This window comes from Habropoda laboriosa, unplaced genomic scaffold (genome assembly GCF_001263275.1).
Source record: "Habropoda laboriosa isolate 0110345459 unplaced genomic scaffold, ASM126327v1 scaffold244, whole genome shotgun sequence".
Lineage (NCBI taxonomy): Eukaryota > Metazoa > Arthropoda > Insecta > Hymenoptera > Apidae > Habropoda > Habropoda laboriosa.
The window spans coordinates 627114-645237 of NW_017100399.1; the positions used below are offsets into that span (position 1 = coordinate 627114).

The following is an 18124-nucleotide window of genomic DNA, read 5'->3' on the forward strand; positions in this document are numbered from 1 at the left end:
GAATCTAATTTAATATTGTTTTTAATATTAGTTATTTTAATTTGATACTAGTCATTTTCCACGATTTAACTAAAACACTTGCTGATATTAATTATAATCATTAATAATCCAAACGAATGTGCAAAAATAACAGCAAGAATGAACATTAACTTGCCCGCGGCTCCGCAATGAAATTTTTATTCCACCATGCATATTATAGTGAAATATTAAGTAAAAAGATTAAATCGAACCGCAGCATCAGATTTGATGCATTTATTCTGCTCGAGATCCACCGCAGTATTCGAAATTGAAGTAACAGAATCGGCGATTCCATGAATTATAGAAACACATCATATCGACGGTGCTTCGTTAATTAACTTTAATAAATACTATATCAATCAATCGAAGCTTCGCCGCGCTTCATCGCCTATTTAACCAAATTACGATTCATAGAATATCGTATCATAAAATTTCCACGAAAGTTGCTAATTTTAACTACAAATCTACTCTTAAGTATAACCGAAAACCGATCGAAAGAATCGAAACGTTTCGAAAATAAATGACACTTTAAAAGTGCGTTAAAATTACTACGATAAAGTCTACTATTCAATATAACCAAAAACGGTCGATAAAATCGAAAGAATAGATACTTCTCGAAGGGAAACAATGCTCGGAGTAAACACTAATGAGAGAATTGAAGCAGCAATAATTAAAACCAATCAGAAAAGAGAAACTAGCCACTGGAAGAAGCTGAAGATCGACAGGAAGAAACGTGTAACCGGTCGGTTCATCCAAGATCAGTAGTTCACTGCGAAAACGAAGAACAGTGATTTGGGTCGGACGTTTTCTCTCTGCCCCAAGAGTAGATTGGCTCTGGGCTGTTGCAAATCCAGCCCAGGAAATCGATGAATTAGGTATCAATCTTATTCGAGATAGGGGAACGCTAGATAAGACAAGGAAAGAGATTTAACCCGATGATTCAGTGATTCCTCGCCTTCTTCAATTACTCCACTGTCAACAAATGTGATTTGAAGGGAATTTCTTTCGGAGATACTTTCTGCGTCGTGGCTGTTGAATTTCGCGTTTCGGGGAATTATAGATAAGCTGTCGAACGATATTAATTTCAGTGTTCTTTCAGTGAAATTTTGCATTTTAATTTCATAATATTAATATTATGAAAGTGATATCTTTTGTTTTATAAGCATATTACTACACTTCCAACGCCAAATTAGTAGCGAAGGAGAGATTCCAGAGGAGGAATATGATAAAAAGAAAAGTCGGTCATTTGGACAAAAAAAAAAAATGATAAAAAACACTAAACTGCAATGGTAAAAAAAATGTCTACACTTTCGAAAGCCACAATAGCGAAAATCACATAGTGACAAAAAAAAAAATAGCAATCCCGTTTGAAAAAATAGAAATGATCTAAAAATTTCCTCTGCACATTCACTCATGTAAAAAGTATTATACTTATTTCAGATTATGTCTGCATTCGCATAAAATTTTGTACACAACATTTTTCCATATTATTATAAATAGAAGAAATATTCCAGGTGGACAAAGTTTTTGCACCACCCTGTATATTCTACAGGTAGAATCTCATTATCTACCAAATCAGGTAAAACGTTAGTAATCCCGTTAAAGGCCGAGTGCCAAGTGACGGATCCCCGTTTCGAAATACCGCATCATTCTCGCGGTAAGATCATCATCGTTGCGTCTTCCGGTACAAAGCGCGGTTACAAATTAACGGATCCCCGTTTTGAAATACCGCATCATTCTCGCGGTAAGATCATCATCGTTGCGTCTTCCGGTACAAAGCGCGGTTTACACGGTGAAATTCACAATACCTTCGATGGTACATTCGGCGAAAAATCCTTCGCGAGCATTCTTCCACCGTTTTCGTCTATTAGCGGTCCGATAATTCGCTGTTTCCACCGGAGCAGTGGAAAAACCGGCTCGCCTGGTTTATTTCCGTATTTTCCGCGTTCCAGGAGCAGAAATATTCCAGATGATACTGTGCGACAGATAAAAATGCAAAATACGCGAGACATTGGAGAAACCGTTGGCCATAAATCACCGCGGAGGGAATTGGATTTATTACTGCTAGATTTTCAACGCTTTCAAATAGTACAGAATAGATCGGGTACACGTTTTATCGTCTATTTGTCGGGATCGTACGGTCCGTTAACGATCCGGACAGTCATCTTCGGAGAACGATGAATCCGTCTCCTCGTCATCATAAGCCGGAAATCGCGTTATCCCGTACAGAATTCGTGGAATTGCCAGTGAATGCTTATCGCTGGCTGAGGATTTCGACCGCTCGAGTTGTGCAACGTATCAATTTTGGCGAAACTCTCGTCGAGCCGGCAGGAAATCGTATAATGAATCCACGCGATTGTCCTGAGCAAGTATCAGGTCATCCCGTAAGTTCCCTGTCGAATTTTACAACTTAGATCAATATTTCCAGGGAATCTTTAAATTTGATAGAAAAAAATTGTAGGTGTTTTTTCATTCTATAATTTTTCCTACTTTTTTTTCTTCTTAGTAACACCATTATGTCGACGCTGTAGAATCTCTTTCGATCTTCATTTTAATATTTTTCACTTTTGGCAGGAACATATGGGATGATCTAATATAGATTATAATATATGAAGTCTCTCACGTTTATATAAAATATATAGATGTATTAACCTTAGTGCTGTCTTTGAGTCTTTTCTCACCCATCGCCTTCTTATCTCTTTAGTAACTTTTGCTGCTATCAAATTTATGTTTCCTCAGCGTTATATTTAAAGTTTATTTTCTATGTTCAAATGATCTTTCTGGCTGTCCACTGAATGACGTTTCGGGGTAAAAAAACCACTAAAATTATTATATCTTATTAAGATATGAAATATAAAATTACCTATTGTATCATCGGTTTTCTCGGTGTAATTCATATTCAACGTGGCTGCACTTCATTAACTTAACCCTTTCGTACCGAGAATAATTTCTTTTTAAGAAATCGTTCTTCATCTACCGATCATTGAGTCTGTAATGCATACTAAATTGAGAACAATTTTTATTCGAGTAATCAAGTGGAACACGTACATCCCATTGGTCATGAAAGGGTTAAAGTGTAGAGATACGAGAAACTAACGCTCAAAGGCTGGAACACATTTCAAATAAAATTACTAAATATGTCGACATGCTAAATTTTTCTCGCTGGGCTAGTTTAGGGTGAATTTTAAAATGTAAACGAAAGTAAAAATACATAACGTATGCGTTTGTTTAAATAAAAAATGAGACGAGGTGTTGCACCAGTTTCATTTAATTCCGATGTTCGATGTTCTTCCACCCCAAAACAGAACGTTAATATTCCAACGAAATCCACATATTCTAAAATACTAATAACACACTGGGAAAACTGGGGCAATGGGAATAAACTCTCAAACGACGGTTTCATAAAATATTATTTCACTGTTGACGTCATTATACAAACGTTTCCAAGGGACGGCGGGTTGAGTAAAAGCGAACTCGCTACAAATAACTAATTTACAGTCTCCCGAATAAATGTTACTATCAACCGGGTAAAATTGAAATGTTTCCGTAATTCCTCGTTAGTATAACGATTATACAACAAAATCTCGTATCGTCGTTGAAACAATAAATAATATAAAAATTAATAAGCACTAGCTTAAGTGTCGAGTACGTTACAGTGTCACCAGACTTCTACTCGACAGCGATATTTCCTCTGTGAAGTGTGAAAATAAGCGAAAGGGTTAATTCCACGTGGCAGTGACGTAAGCTTTGTTTACATGTGACGTAAGAGGGTATTTAAAATGAATTTTGGCATAAAAGTGATATTTCCTCTGTGAAGTGTGAAAATAAGCGGAAGGGTGAATTCCACGTGGCAGTGACGTAAGCTTTGTTTACATGTGACGTAAGAGGGTATTTAAAATTTGGCGTAAAAGTGATATGAGAATTCTACCTCTCCGCGACAATAGTCAATGAAAGAAGTCACAAGTGAAGGTTGCAACAGCATTTGTCAACCGGCGAGTAACCTTCCGCGGTCTAATTAGCGTCGCTTTTAACACGAGAACCCGAAACAGCCGACAAATTCCTCTCACCTCAGACGTGATCCGACAAATTGCCGGAACGGATTATCGGGCTTCGCGACACTTCAAAACGGCAATTAAGCGTTCTCTTCGCGAAATTTCCCGTAGTAATGTAACCCCCCTGTCAGGCCGCCGGCGAATTAATGGGGGTGGCGGTCAGCGGAACGTGGCACGGAAATATTACTTTTCCAAAAGCGAGTTAAGCGGAATAATTAAAGCGGCGTGTGGCAGTGTTTTGATTAGGACGTTCGTGCATAGTAATATTTAGCGAGCTCTGCCTGGCGCCCGGTTATAAATTCAACGCTCAATCGGTAAAGTAATTCCGGCTGCGATTCAATCGCAACTTTAATTGAAATCAGATCGACGTAATTGGATAAATTAAACGTTGATTAATGTGTGTACCGTGACTAACGTGCGCTGTTCCTCTGCTATCTAACGCGGAGGATATATTTTCCAAGAGCGTTTTTCATTCGCCACAACGAAAATTTTCGCGTTCCTCGTATTTTCCTTCTTTTTTTCTTCCCTAGTGTGAAAATCTGCTTGCAAGAGTGTGGATTGCACGGTTTCCGAGTGATCGAGCGATTTTAGGATGTGCGCGACGAAAACAAAGTGGGCCAAACGGTGTAAAATTTAAAGTGTCGTTGATTTTTTTTCTGCTTTTGTAACGAGAACAAGGAAAGTGGGACAAAGAGCGTGTAAAAGTGTTCGGAAAAGTAAAGTAGGAGACGAGAAATTTTGTATATTTAAAATAGTTTCCTATGCGAATGCCCGGATTTTGGACGAAGTTGAAGTAAAATATTTAATTTGTTAAACATTAATGAGATAGATAGAATAATTCACTATTCAATGATTCAAATAAACAATTTGGTGTATATCCGAATGTATGAATTTTGGAGGAAGTTAGAATATTCTACTTATAGAACATCGATTGTGGAATAGAATAATTCATTTTTGATAAACAATTTGGAATGCTGGAATATCGAAATTTTGAAAATAAGTGTCTTCTGCAAATATTGTTATTCGAGGATCGATAGCTGAACGTACCATAGTGGTACATCTCCTCTTCCCGTGATATATCTCCTTTATGGCACTTCCAATCCGCTATTTATTCTGAATAAAACGGGTATTTAAATCTCCTAACACTAAAATGAATTATAACGTGTTAATCGAATTACTAGTATATTCGAATAATATTTTACCGATTTAAAAAATGAGGTAAAGTGCTATCCAATATCTCTGAATAAAAATTACTACTTTTAAACGTACATATTCTATTTTACGATTAAATATTAATATAACTGCAATATATTTGAATGTATTAATTTTTAATCAAAGATATCGGATAAAAGTATAATTGACATATTTCCTCAGGCGAAACTGATAAGCAAATATGCAATTTTGCAAACTGACGTGCAAAAAGAGAAGAGAAATGTATAAGAATTTTTCTTATCCGTCGGATTTTCGCCATTTCGTGGCGTAAACGATTGGTCGAGGTTTAAGATTGCGGGACTAAGCGAAACGCTGCCGTTTTAATCGCGGAGAGACATAACAGTATCGTAAACGCGGAATACGCGCAGTTGAAGGTTCAATTTACAGCGGCGAAAACGGCCGCGTTGAGATTTTCGTCGCTGCTCTAATTCCCCGTTTGGCTAGGCAATCTCTAGCACATTAGCCAGAAAGATGTCGAAATGAAATTAAAGCTAACGTCTAGCCACGTTTTAACGCTTAGCTTCGTACAGTTTATTCGGTTCATTTGGCAGGAGAACCTCGGGGAGGTAAAAGGTCGGGAAAATATGGCGGATTAATTTCCAATGAAATTGTTATTTTCGATGCATGCGAATATCGAGCCGAGATAAAAAGCGACATTACTTATAGGATAACTTAATAAATAGTTTCTCAATGGAACGAAATTTCTTCAGTAAATTAATTGAGACCATCTGTTAACCGGACTGCGTGCCATGTCGAGATACTGATTACTTGCGAACATATGAGCCGTTTATTTTGAAAGTGGGACAGGTTCATTTTTGAAAAAATGAAGTTAATGATAACAATAGATAGAACTTAACAGAATCTTATTATCGGTAAACAATCTATAGTCGAAACAAAACATGGACTTACTCCAATTTCAAAATAAACGGCTCATATAACTATTAGGTCACTATTTCAATCTTTCTTACCAGTTCATGGTAAATCCGACTATTTTTATTGCTTAAAAATATTGAGTTATTGATTGTGTTCATAGCGTTTTGTGAACGCATGTATGAGTCGGTAGTCTTCAAAGGGTTATGTTGCGTCGTGCGCTTCGAACAAACGGTATGTTCGAGAGTGGTGGCGCAGGATTGTCGCTGGTTCGTGGTGACTTAGTGGTTGCACGTATTTTATTATGTTGAAAGAAAAAGACTTTATTCTGAAGAGTGGTAGTTTACGTGGTGTTTGTCTACTTTCCCTTTTCGATCTGATGTGCGCCGCGTTGGCGCGCTTATTTATGAAAAGGTTTAGGGGTATAAGGTGGTGGTCTCCGCCAATGGGAACGGGTCTACCCCCTTGGACGGTCCTCCCTGTCCCGCGAGCATGCCGCCCATCCTGGAATTTCCAAATTGGCAGGGTGGTGGTATGTCGCGATGGTGGGGGAGTGAGGCCCAAGGGGTAGCCCGCGCGTAGCGGGACTTTGGGCGGTCACGGAGACGCGAAAGGTTTTATGACATGTCTATGTCTATCGAATGTTCACGAGTGGGCACCGGAAAAGTTATTTTTCTACAGCCATAAAACGCTTCCTGGGCTTCGTGGCCAATTTGAAAGAAAAATGAATTAACGCGAAGAAGAAAAGGGGCGCATTGAAAAATAGCGTAAACAGGCGTCCATGTCACAAACCCAATCCCTAACAGGTTAAATCGTTTAAGTCGACTCAGGTATGTGTTATACATATGTATGTGTATAATGTATCAAAGACGTATTACTTCTTTTTTAGATTTAACTGCATTGCTTGTTATTAAGTAATATTATAATAAAAACTTTGAAATCGAATTTCTTGAAATGGCATTTAGGCGCATGTGTCTCTTTTCTATCAAAGACCTCAATAATAAGATCAACTTTCTTCAGACTCATTCACAAAACAGCCAAAAACCACACCTTTTTTAAAACCTGTTTACCCAATTCGTCGTACTTAAAATTCCACCCCTATCTCGACATCGCAGTACCGTTCCAGTATCGCAAAAAAAAATCCAGAAAATCCCCAAACAGACGCGCTACTGACAGCGATCCAGCGGCTACTGGCTAAAGCCGGCACTTTATTAGGTTAATTCAATTTAAAGTTCCGGAAAGTGCGTAGAGAGAAACGGTAGGAGGAACTTTATACCCCTGGTCGTATAAAGTTCCCCAGCTTTTATCGCGAAACGAGGCTGGACCGCAAGCGAGAGAGACAAAGAGAGCGAGCGAGTAAGTGAGAGGGAACACGCGAAGGAATGTTTCTTCTTTGCGCTTCGTTGTGTACGTCGTGACGGGAAGTTTTTAATTTTTACACCGACGCCTCCTCTCTCCCGCCCCTGTCGTTTATGAACTTCCGTCTCGGTGGCTGTCGAGTGACTTTTTGTGTCACGGGCTTCACGAGCCCGCCGAGCCTGCAATATTAACAAATTTCCCGTGGAAATTCGTCCCCGATGTGCGATTTCTGCGAGATCAGCCGTGGACAGGGCTGAAGAGGAGCGAGAGAGGGAGGATCCGGCCGATGGTAGGAGTGCGCGAGATGGGGCTGGGAAACAGAGCCCTTCGGCAAAGTTCACCGTCGATACTACGCCGGGCATCCCGAGGCGGGTTGAAACTTTTAACGCGTCTCGAACTCGCCTCCACCGCGCAGAGAAAAGGACTGTCCCGCCCTATGGTCGAGTACAAATCGAGCTTCCGGAGAAATTTCGCTTGGAATGTCTATTTCTCCAAGCTTCTCTCTCTCTCTCTCTGTCTCTCTGATTTCCCCTTTCTATCTCTGTTCTTTTTACGCGTCGTCTCGTTTCACCGGGAAATCAGCCATATTTCGTGAATTCTTTGCGACCAGAAAATGTCGTCCTCTCGTCTCCGTGAACCAGGAAGCCCCCTTTGAATATGCTCGAGAGTCTTTTAGCTCCGAAAGCCGCGCAGCTGCCTCGACGAAAGTCCGAAATGTCAAATGAAAACGCTAAGCGGATGGCAGAAGGGGGAACAGTATTTAGCCGGAGCTTGCGAGTTGACATGGAGCGGCTACTGAAGCTGCGAAAGTTAATTTTACGCGCTACCTGGCTGGTACGTGTAATCTTGCGAAATGTGAGCAACCGTGCGACTTGACAATTTTCGGTTATGCCGAGGGTTCTCTTCTTCTTTCTTCTTTTCCGCGATTTAAACAGTCCTCCATTTCGTGATATTAATTCGTTCTTCTTTTTTTTATGCCACGTGGTAGGAATAATTTTTTTCATTTCGCTCACTGGTTTCGTTGTTTCTGCGGGTGTAGCAGCATTTTTGCCGACCCCCTTTGAATATAATTAATTACAACACGTTGGATAGTGTTATTATGTTGTTAACGAAGGAGTATTAACGTAAACAATGCTATAACTTCAGGAAACCGCCTAGAGTTGTTTGTATGACCCACTTCAGTTAGTTAATGTAACAAATTTTAGAATTTAGCACGATGCAATTTTCATAAAGACATTGTAATTTTAATAAAATGTACGATTACCTAAGTTAAAAATCAAAAACATTCCATCCTACAAATTACCAATTCTTAAATAAAAAAGTTTTAATAAACTAGATTGTTCAAGGGTGCAACAGCTTATACGAATTATTTGCTTCTCAATTTTGTCTCGCTGCGAAAAAGTTTGCTCCTCATTAGCCCAAATTATAAGTTAATATTGCGAGAGTAGTGGTACACTGTACTTAACTTCTCCGGAATTAAAATTAAATTTCCCACTCCCGCCGAAAGACAAAACCGTAGAAAAAGGTGAACAGCCATTGCTATCTCATTACCAGAAACGATTCTTCCTGGCGGTTTGCCTCGGCGGTACAGGACACGGAACAGAATTCTCACCGACCGTGGGCAACTTTTCCCGAATTAATCCAGCAGCTGCTTCAAAATTCAATTTCGAAATTCGGTTTCCACGCTGCGTCTCGCCACTTCATATCGCGTGGGTTCTTAACTCCCGTTCGAACGACGAGTCGAAAAACCGCTTTCCGATAGAATCGCGGCCACTTTCCTACTGGAACACCGTTCCCCTCCACCCCTGAACGCAATACCAAGAAACGAATCGGCGAATTTCCTCTTCCTAGCTGGAAAATTGATCGCGACCACCAGATTGGCCGCTTAAGATGGGATTGTAACGTCAATGGGGGGGGTTAGCTGCATGCAATTCCCGGAAAGCCCGGACCGGATGTTGTCCACACCACGACCATCATGTAACTGTCGTTGCTGATAGCGGCGTTGTTACCGTTGCCACAATTTCGAGCGTGTTTCACGGTTCAACCGACACGCTGTGTTTCTCCATCGTCGGGTTAAGCCGTCCTTTGACCGAGGATCCGTTAATAGTTCGACCGTGTATCGTTATGATCGTCTATCCTACCACCCCTACTCTCGCCACAGTGCCCCACGCCGTCGCAGAAACTGTAACGATAATTGTGTTATATTTCGGGAGGGAGGAATCGGTGCGATACGATGTCCGAAAATTGCCCGATTTTTCAATCATTTCGGATGGTTTATGTGGGTGATCTCGTGTTTGGTAAATTCTTTGGGTAATTTGGAATTTACGGAGTTTGAGATTTCTGGAATTGGAGTTGAAAATTGCCTGATTTCTGATTCATTTCCATGGTTTAAGTAGGTGATGTCGTGTTTTGGGAGATTTTGGTAATCTTTGGGTAATTTAGAACTTGGGTAGTTTGAAATTTCTGGAATTGGGGTTGAAAATTGCCCGATTTCTGATTCATTTCGACGGTTTATGTGGGTGACTTCGTGTTTGGGAGATTTTGGTAAATCTTTTGGGTAGTTCGAAATATCTGGAAATGGGGTTGAAACTGTTTGAATGTTTCAGAGGGTGAGATAGGCATGTTTCACGTTTAACCCTTCGAGGCTGATACACTCGTGCATTTGTTTATAAAAAACTACGAACGCAACGAGTGAATTCACAAAAAAATAGTTCGACGCGAGATTTCTAGATAGAGAAAAGAAAGAAGCACTGTTTGTATGATATTCAATTTTTTTACTGGCGAATCTAGAGTTGACACCCAGCCATCAACTCATTTATCTATATTCGAGAAAAATATGATTTAGTTTACGAAACAAATTGAAGTATTTACCTATCTAATTATACGTTGTGCAAAAGGTATCTCGACATAGCATATACACAGTTCTCCATCCTCGAATACTTAAATACTCTATATTCTACGATATCGTTTTCGAGACTGTTCATTATAGTTATTTCAGCTTCTGTGTGATTACTTTTATCGCGCATCACTCGGAAACGATAGTTTCCCATAAACGACAGTTGCAATAAATTCAACTAAAATCGTACTTCGTTGCTTCAGCTGTCGATTGGAATTTTCATTGCAAAATCAAATTCAACATCCTAACCACAATCCTGCCTACATCCTTTTCCATTACATTAATTTCCCAGCAATTGACATCTTCAAACGATATTGTATCGCGTCGAATAAAGAAAAAGGCAATTTATTACCCGCGACAACGTTAAATACAGTGGCGAAATGAGTCGCATGTAGGAAGCGGCGTACACGGAACGAAAGGGAAAGTTCGCAGCGAAGCGTTGCATCTCTAGGGTTATGGTTGTTCCATTTCCCGGTGGTGGCGAGCTACTGAAACTATAACGATAACCGCACAATTCCGGGATCCTCGTCGACATGCTTTATTTGACCTCCTTCTCCTCTCTGTTCTTTGTTCTACGCGGATCGATCGACGACGCGAAGAGGGAAATATACAGTAACTACATAGGGACCAAACGTGCACGTAGACGCGTTTCAAGCTGCGCCCGTGGAAATTGCACCCGCGATCGGCCAATGGGTTAATTACTAGCCTCGATATATTCCTCGATATCGCGAAATCAGAATGGAATAGAACGAGTGTCGCGTCCCTGCATTCGGCTACTCGTTATCGTTCGTTATCTGATACGAATATTTATTGTAAATAATAAACGTTCATTCTCCCCACTCTCTCTCTTTCTCTCTTTCGAGCCGTCCGAGGGCACACGATAATTCAGTCGTCCATTGATTACAGACGGCAAGTTTAGTTTTAGTTTGCGTGGAAAGGGAACGAGGCTGTGTCAATAATTATCCGGAATGTATTTATTAAATTTATTCATGCTGTAAATACGTGTACGCAAATTTTGCAAAATTTTGTCAACGGTAGTTTATTGTATCAATTAGGGAATTGTTCACACTGGGGTACACTTGTGCAGATTTTTTAACATTTGGATGAAGAAATTTTACTTTGCATTTATTTTCGTAGAAAGAATCTCCTGCTCCCTTTTACAATAATCTCAGTGGTACCCTGTGTAGGTACGGAGACAAGGAAAACGAACGACGAGGGTCCAGGCAACCGAGTGATTTTAATTTTAAACTTTTTCTGTATGAAATTGTTTCGATTATAGTGAGACCAAACACGATATAACTTGAGTATTCGAGTACTCGGTAGTGTACATATAGTCCCATACATAAGTCACTGAACACTTGCTATTTTTAAACATAATGTTTATTGAAGTTGGTTTTTAATAAGAATTTAAGTTGCGTGTTATTTAACGAAGAACAGTATCGTGCACAGGGCAACGGACAATTTAAAATTTACGAGCACGAGAACAACCCTTCAGCCTCTTCACTTCTCTCCTCTTCCCTTCGTCTTTCCGATATCAACGCCAGGACAATACTTCGGAGGACACGGATTCTTCGGCATACGTGAAATTTCACGACGCACCGGGCTCAATCTCCGCTTCTTTATCCGAAAACCGTGTCTCCTCTACCAAAACTGACGCCTTTCGATTGCGGCCAGCGCGACAGTGTGAGGGATACTACTGTGTCCGCTTTTAAAATTCCAAATTTAGCTTTGGAACGCTATTCGGAACACAGGAAGAACTGCCTTCTCGTTTCATTTCACGTCGCATTTGTCCACCGTCGAATCCACTTTCGATAATACTAACGATATTTCCAATCGACTGGAGTAAAATTGCGACAGCTCGAAGCGTACACGGGGGAGGGCTGGTCATTGGAAAAAGCAATAATACGTCGCGGTCGACGTTACGTTCGTCAAGAATCAATGGCCGTTCTGTGTACTCGGTAAGATGCATGCCTGTGTATCGAGTGCCCATGGAAATTGCGTTTCCATATACACCGATCGACCGATGGTTTAATTATCGGGCCAGGCATTTCCCCCGATATCAAGACCAGTTAACAGTTGATATGAAATGGGTCGAGGGGATACCGGTGCGGCAACCGTGAAAATCAGGTTCCCGGTTTCTTGCAAAATTGAATGCCCCTTTGCGAATATTTATACGCGATACATAAAAATTCACTTTAACTGAAGATCCTTCACGAAGTTCAAAACGACACGGAGAACGTGTCTATTTGCCTTCCTTTTCATTAGGTTCCTTTACGGTTTTCGAGTGCCCCCTCTTTGTGGTTTTATATCGAAACTATGTGGATGAAGTAGCTGTATGATTTATCGATATTTCCGTTGCAAAAGACAAATTAGACTTTGTAAATTTATGGAATTTTTCTGTGATCTTTCGTACAGTATATTGAGGAATACGTTGTAAAATATTGCGCTACCCAGCGAGTCAATTTACTAATATAATATGTCTGTTATAGCGTCTTAACATAAATGTACCTGTTTCCAAAATTATCATACTTAAGAAAAATATTAAATTTGGCTACCCAGCGAGTCAATTTACTAATATTTAAATATCTGTTATAGCGTCTTAATATAAATGTACCTGTTTCCAAAATTATCATACTTAAGAAAAATATTAAATTTGGCGCGTTTGAAATGATCTTGAACGCCAAAAATGTATATGACGTGTGTGTAAGTGTTCTCTTCTCCATGGAATACACTGTATATACGAAATGCTTCAAAACAGCACTTTTTCTTATCGATACAACGCACAGTACATTTCCAAGAACAAACAATAATCGAATAAAAACAACGCGGCCATGAGGCCACGGTCTCTCCGGCTTCCTTCGCGAAAGGCTTCCATTAGCAATTGTAGTGGCCAAGAAATGTCTAATTACATTGCATCCGTCAACCTGCGCCGATTTTACCAGAGCCGAGGTGTTCTTCGACTATTTTTGATCAAAGTAAAACAAATAAAAATTGGAAACCTCTTTAGAAATCTTCGAATGCAAGAATAATTGCCTTATTCTCGATTCATCTCGATTCATTCAATTTTAAGACACTCGTTATCGGTGTTTCGTAGTGAGTTTCAATTTTCTTCCAATTGTAACGTGAATTTTTGTTGAAACAACAACAGACGACATTTCATTTCATTTCATTTTTCTCATACTCCACTTTCACCTGCGTAGTATTTTTCACATATAGCAACGGAGATTTTAGAATATCAAACTTTAAGGCGTATACGACAATAGATCATTTTTTGAGAATTCTTTGCACAAAAGAAATAGTTTTTCATTTCACGACTCGTGGGTTAGGAGTCCTAAGGTTAATATTGTACCACACTTTCTTTTCTTGTTTAATAATAAATTTTTTATTTAAAAATCCCTCCTAAGCAACGGCGAATTTTGAGCGGATTCGAGGAAATTCCTCGGGATTCCTAAAGTTAATATTGTACCACACTTTCTCTCTTTTTTTTTGCTATAATAATAAATTTTGTGTTATCCAAAAGTTCCTTCTACGAAGTGGCGAATTTTGAGCGCGTTCGAGACTCTCCCTTTAAACTCCCAAGGTTAATATTTTACCACACTTTTCTTCCCTAGTTGTAATAATAAATTTTTTACCATCGAAAACGCTGCGGCGATGCGTGCACACACAGGGGTCAAACAATCGTTTTCGACGACAATCTGAGCCCCGCGGCGGCTCGTTAACGCCGATGAGCGAGCGTGTCCACGTCGCGAGGAGCCGACACGACGAGGAGGCCACCAATTAGCCGCGTAAATCTTCACGCTTCCGGATATCCGCGCGTTAAAGCTGTCGCAATTAGAGGTGCCAATTAAAAACGGAAATGCCACGGCTGCCCCTCCGCCGTGGACAGGCGAGAAGCGTACGCATTAAAATCCTCCGAAATGTTCCGCGTCGGAAAGTTGCGAGTCGAAAACTTTGGTCAATTATCAGTTGGCGAGTCGCATGAAACGACCGCGCTCGCCGCGCTGGCTCGTTGCAATTATCACAATTATCGTGGCAATTTGGTTTCACGTGTTTCGCGAGGAACCTTCCGGGAACGGGAGTTATTCGGGCCTTTTGAAGATTATTCCAGGTGATTTTGAGGATTTCGAGGAAAAGAGGAGAATTTCGAGGATTTTTAGGCGATTTTTAAGATTTGACGTAATTTCTGCATTTCGGGAAGATTGGCTTTTCGTGGCGATTTCGAGATTTACCGTGGTTTCGATATACAGGGTGTTCACTTTGACAATCTCTAGAATCTTTTTTTACTTATTTATTTATTTACTGTTGTAAACCCATGATAGTACATAATATACATATACAAAAGGTAATTTCAAAAATTACACGATTTAACGGAAAGGAAAATGGAAGAAGAAAGCAATCTAAACACAATGAAGTAAGAAAATTAAGAAGAAAATTAACTAAAAATAACAAATCAAAGAAGGAGAACAGTATTAATAAAAATTGATTTACTCACATAAAACAAGCAAAACAAAGCACTAATTAGAAATTTCTAAAATACTTCCTTCACAGTTAAAATCGAGATTACATCGAGCGTTCTTTTTTTTTTTACCGAAACACCTAGAGGAAAAGAAATTCTGCGATAAATGACTTTGTGGCCCTATCTTGTACACTTTCTCGTATGTCAAACGTAGAAAGTATAAATCCACGGACAGACGGTGTCTGGTTCAAAAATGTCTGAAAGCGTTCATGTAGCGAGATTGCAAAGGAAAAGGCCACGAGTGACGTCATGCACTCGGAGAAGTGGTCTCAAGTGACCAAGTGAAAAATTGAACCGAGGAATGGTTTTGATAGAAACGAACGCCTTTTGGACGAGTCAATTTAAAGTACAGAAAATTCTCTATCCATACACGAATGCATCGAAACTGCAGTAGGTCGTCAAATTATCAGGGCGACCTGTAAGAAATCGACGGTTTTACATTGTAACGATTAATTTTCAGATGAAAACGCAGTTATACCGAATTCTTGTTATTTTTTTTTTTTACAAAGCGTTCACATGTTTACTGTTGCGCCGCACGCAATTCACGTGAGCTCGTGATCTGGCGGATTATAGCCATAAAAATCATTAGCCACCTTTGGCCGTCAGACCCTCTTTGGTCTACCCTGCGTCGCGCGAACATCCATTGTTCGCGCCCGCGGTAGGTTTTCCTGGTAATAAAACGGTACCGCTTTCGGGGCTGAAAATTTTGCATTAACAAATTCGGTCCACCGAAAGCGGCTCACAGGCATCCCCTTCTCCAAAGAAACGCGCTGCGGGCGCAAGGAGAGGGTTGCCGCCACCATTTAGGCATCCTGATTGGTGGATGTCCACTTCCAAAAATTGTATAAACCCTCGCATCAGATCAGATCACATAAAGTTCAACTAAGCAGCGGATCACAAATAAACCATCAACTAAACAACAACAAACAGGAACATTCTCTATCTATTCTCAACGAGGTTCAGAATCGTTAAATCAAGGCTGGACCACACAGCGAGCTCTGAACCGAACAAGATGGGCGTTAACCTACGTTCACCAGTGCAGGCGGCCCCAAAATTGGAGCCGTGGTGGAGTAGGTTCAAATCGGCCAGCAAGGCCATCCTGCTGGGACCAAGCACGGATGCTCGCAGCTCCACCTCCCTGTGGCCCCCGCTGGTAACGACGCTCCGGGCTGCCCCGCAGCCTGGAGGATCGGCTAAGTGAGCTGCGTCCCGTAAGGGTAGGTCCAACTTGTTCTGTGATCCGAAAAGTGAGAGCAGGTTTTTTCCAAATCGCGCGCACTCCACCGAAGCGCGCGTTCTCCTGGCAAGGGTCCCCAGAAAGTAGAGAAACCAACATCTTCTCGCGAAAGCCGGTACAGAGCAGAAGCTCGAGGTACGGCGCCGGTCGATCGTCTGATCGAGCCACACGGACCGCACACAATACTTATCACATGGACGTTATTTTGTATCAATACTGCAAATCGCCACTTGGGAACCACGTGTTACAGTTTCCTTGCTTTATAGATCTTCAGCGTTTCATTTTTATTACTTACAATGCATAGTAAATTACTTGAAATGCATCGGAAAAAAGATCAAGGCTGCAAATGGTAGCTCTACCAGATACTGACTTTATTGTTACTTTTTAACTGTATTTTTCATAACTACATAAGCTAAGTTTAACTGTTTCGTGTATCTTCAGTGAACGATCGTTAATTGAAAAATGATCCAGCGTGAAAAGCTTGATATTGTGATTTTATTTCTACACAAAAAGGAAAAAGATATAATTCGTATTGTGGCTCCAATAATTTGATCACCCACTGTGGTGCGATACGAAACCGTGTATGTACTTTGTCCAGTTTGGTGGAGAATATCGTTTAAATGCAATGGAAGTTTACCTGTGTTTTTCTGAATTTCAAAAATTCAGGCAGAATTGTAAATATTATACTGTCTCGCAACGTAAATTTAAGTAAATTAGGTTGAACTGCACAGAAAAAACAAACGGACGCAGCATAACGAGTAGTTATGTATAATTGTTATGACATGTAAATAGAACGATAAATTTAGTGCAAATATGGAAAATGTATAATATAATTTATTTCATGGTATTGTAACAAGCAAACGTTGAATAAATTCCTAATTCGTATTAAAAAAATTATTTAACACAATAATTTCAGCTTTATTATGATTATTCTTGATAAATGACCACAGGTCAACTTGATTTTCAATCGTTATAGTCTTTAAATTCAGTGTGAATAGAGAAAATGTGTAATATAATTCATTTCACGATATTATAACAAGCAAACGTTGAATAAATTTTTCATTCCTATAAAAGAGTATGTTTCCATTGAAGAAAGTTGTAAAAACGTGTAAATTGTTATAATTAACGTTGTAACAAATTGTTGGAAGTATAAATTTATAACAAAAAATTGTGAAAATTAATAAATTACACGTTATTATAATATTACAATAGAATGCAAAATATAATTACAAAAGAATCGGTGATTTTTCACGAAAAATAATCGATTCCCGCGACAAATGATCGATTTCCCGCGAAAAGTGAACGGTTTCCCGCGAAAAATAGTCGGTTTCCCGCGAAAAGTAGTCGGTTTCCCGCGAAAAGTAGTCGGTTTCCCGCGAAAAGTAGTCGGTTTCGCGCGAAAAATAGGTTTCGCGCCCAATCTTTCTAACGACTTTGCTAATGACTTTCGGGTGGGGGTACCGAAGGTATATAAGAGACCGCCGAGGTCGCGGGAACTCATTCACCCTTTATACTGGGCCCTAGATACTTCGCGGCATATTTTGACCTGAAGATTCTGAGATGTGAATAGAGTGGTCGGGGGCTACTAGCTAGTCTATGTCCACCCTGTACACACTCAGCCTTCTTGTAACACTTGTATACATTAGAATCAATTAGAATTTCAATACAATAGACTGAATAACAATTCATTTTAACTAATACCTATTAGAAATTTTCCTTTTAAAACAAATATAAATCATTTTACCAATTACTGGTACTTGCTAGACATTTAATATCAGACTTTAAATATTCTCCTTTCGGTTCTTTTAAATACAATCAAATAATTTCTTCAATTAGCGATACTGACTTGGAATACTCCGATTCGAATAAAGTATTTCGAAATTATTTTGAAGGTTTAGGGAAATAAACATTTGAATTTTAGTCATCGTTCTTCTTCAGACTTGTCGAATAGGATATTGAAATAA

The 18124-nt window shown here is 39.7% G+C and overlaps 1 protein-coding gene across 1 annotated transcript in view; it reads right to left on the reverse strand.

Moving 5' to 3' along the window:
- LOC108575317 (protein NDRG3) overlaps positions 1 to 18124 on the reverse strand; it is a 163559-nt gene that overhangs the window by 111936 nt on the left and 33499 nt on the right. The window lies entirely within an intron of this gene.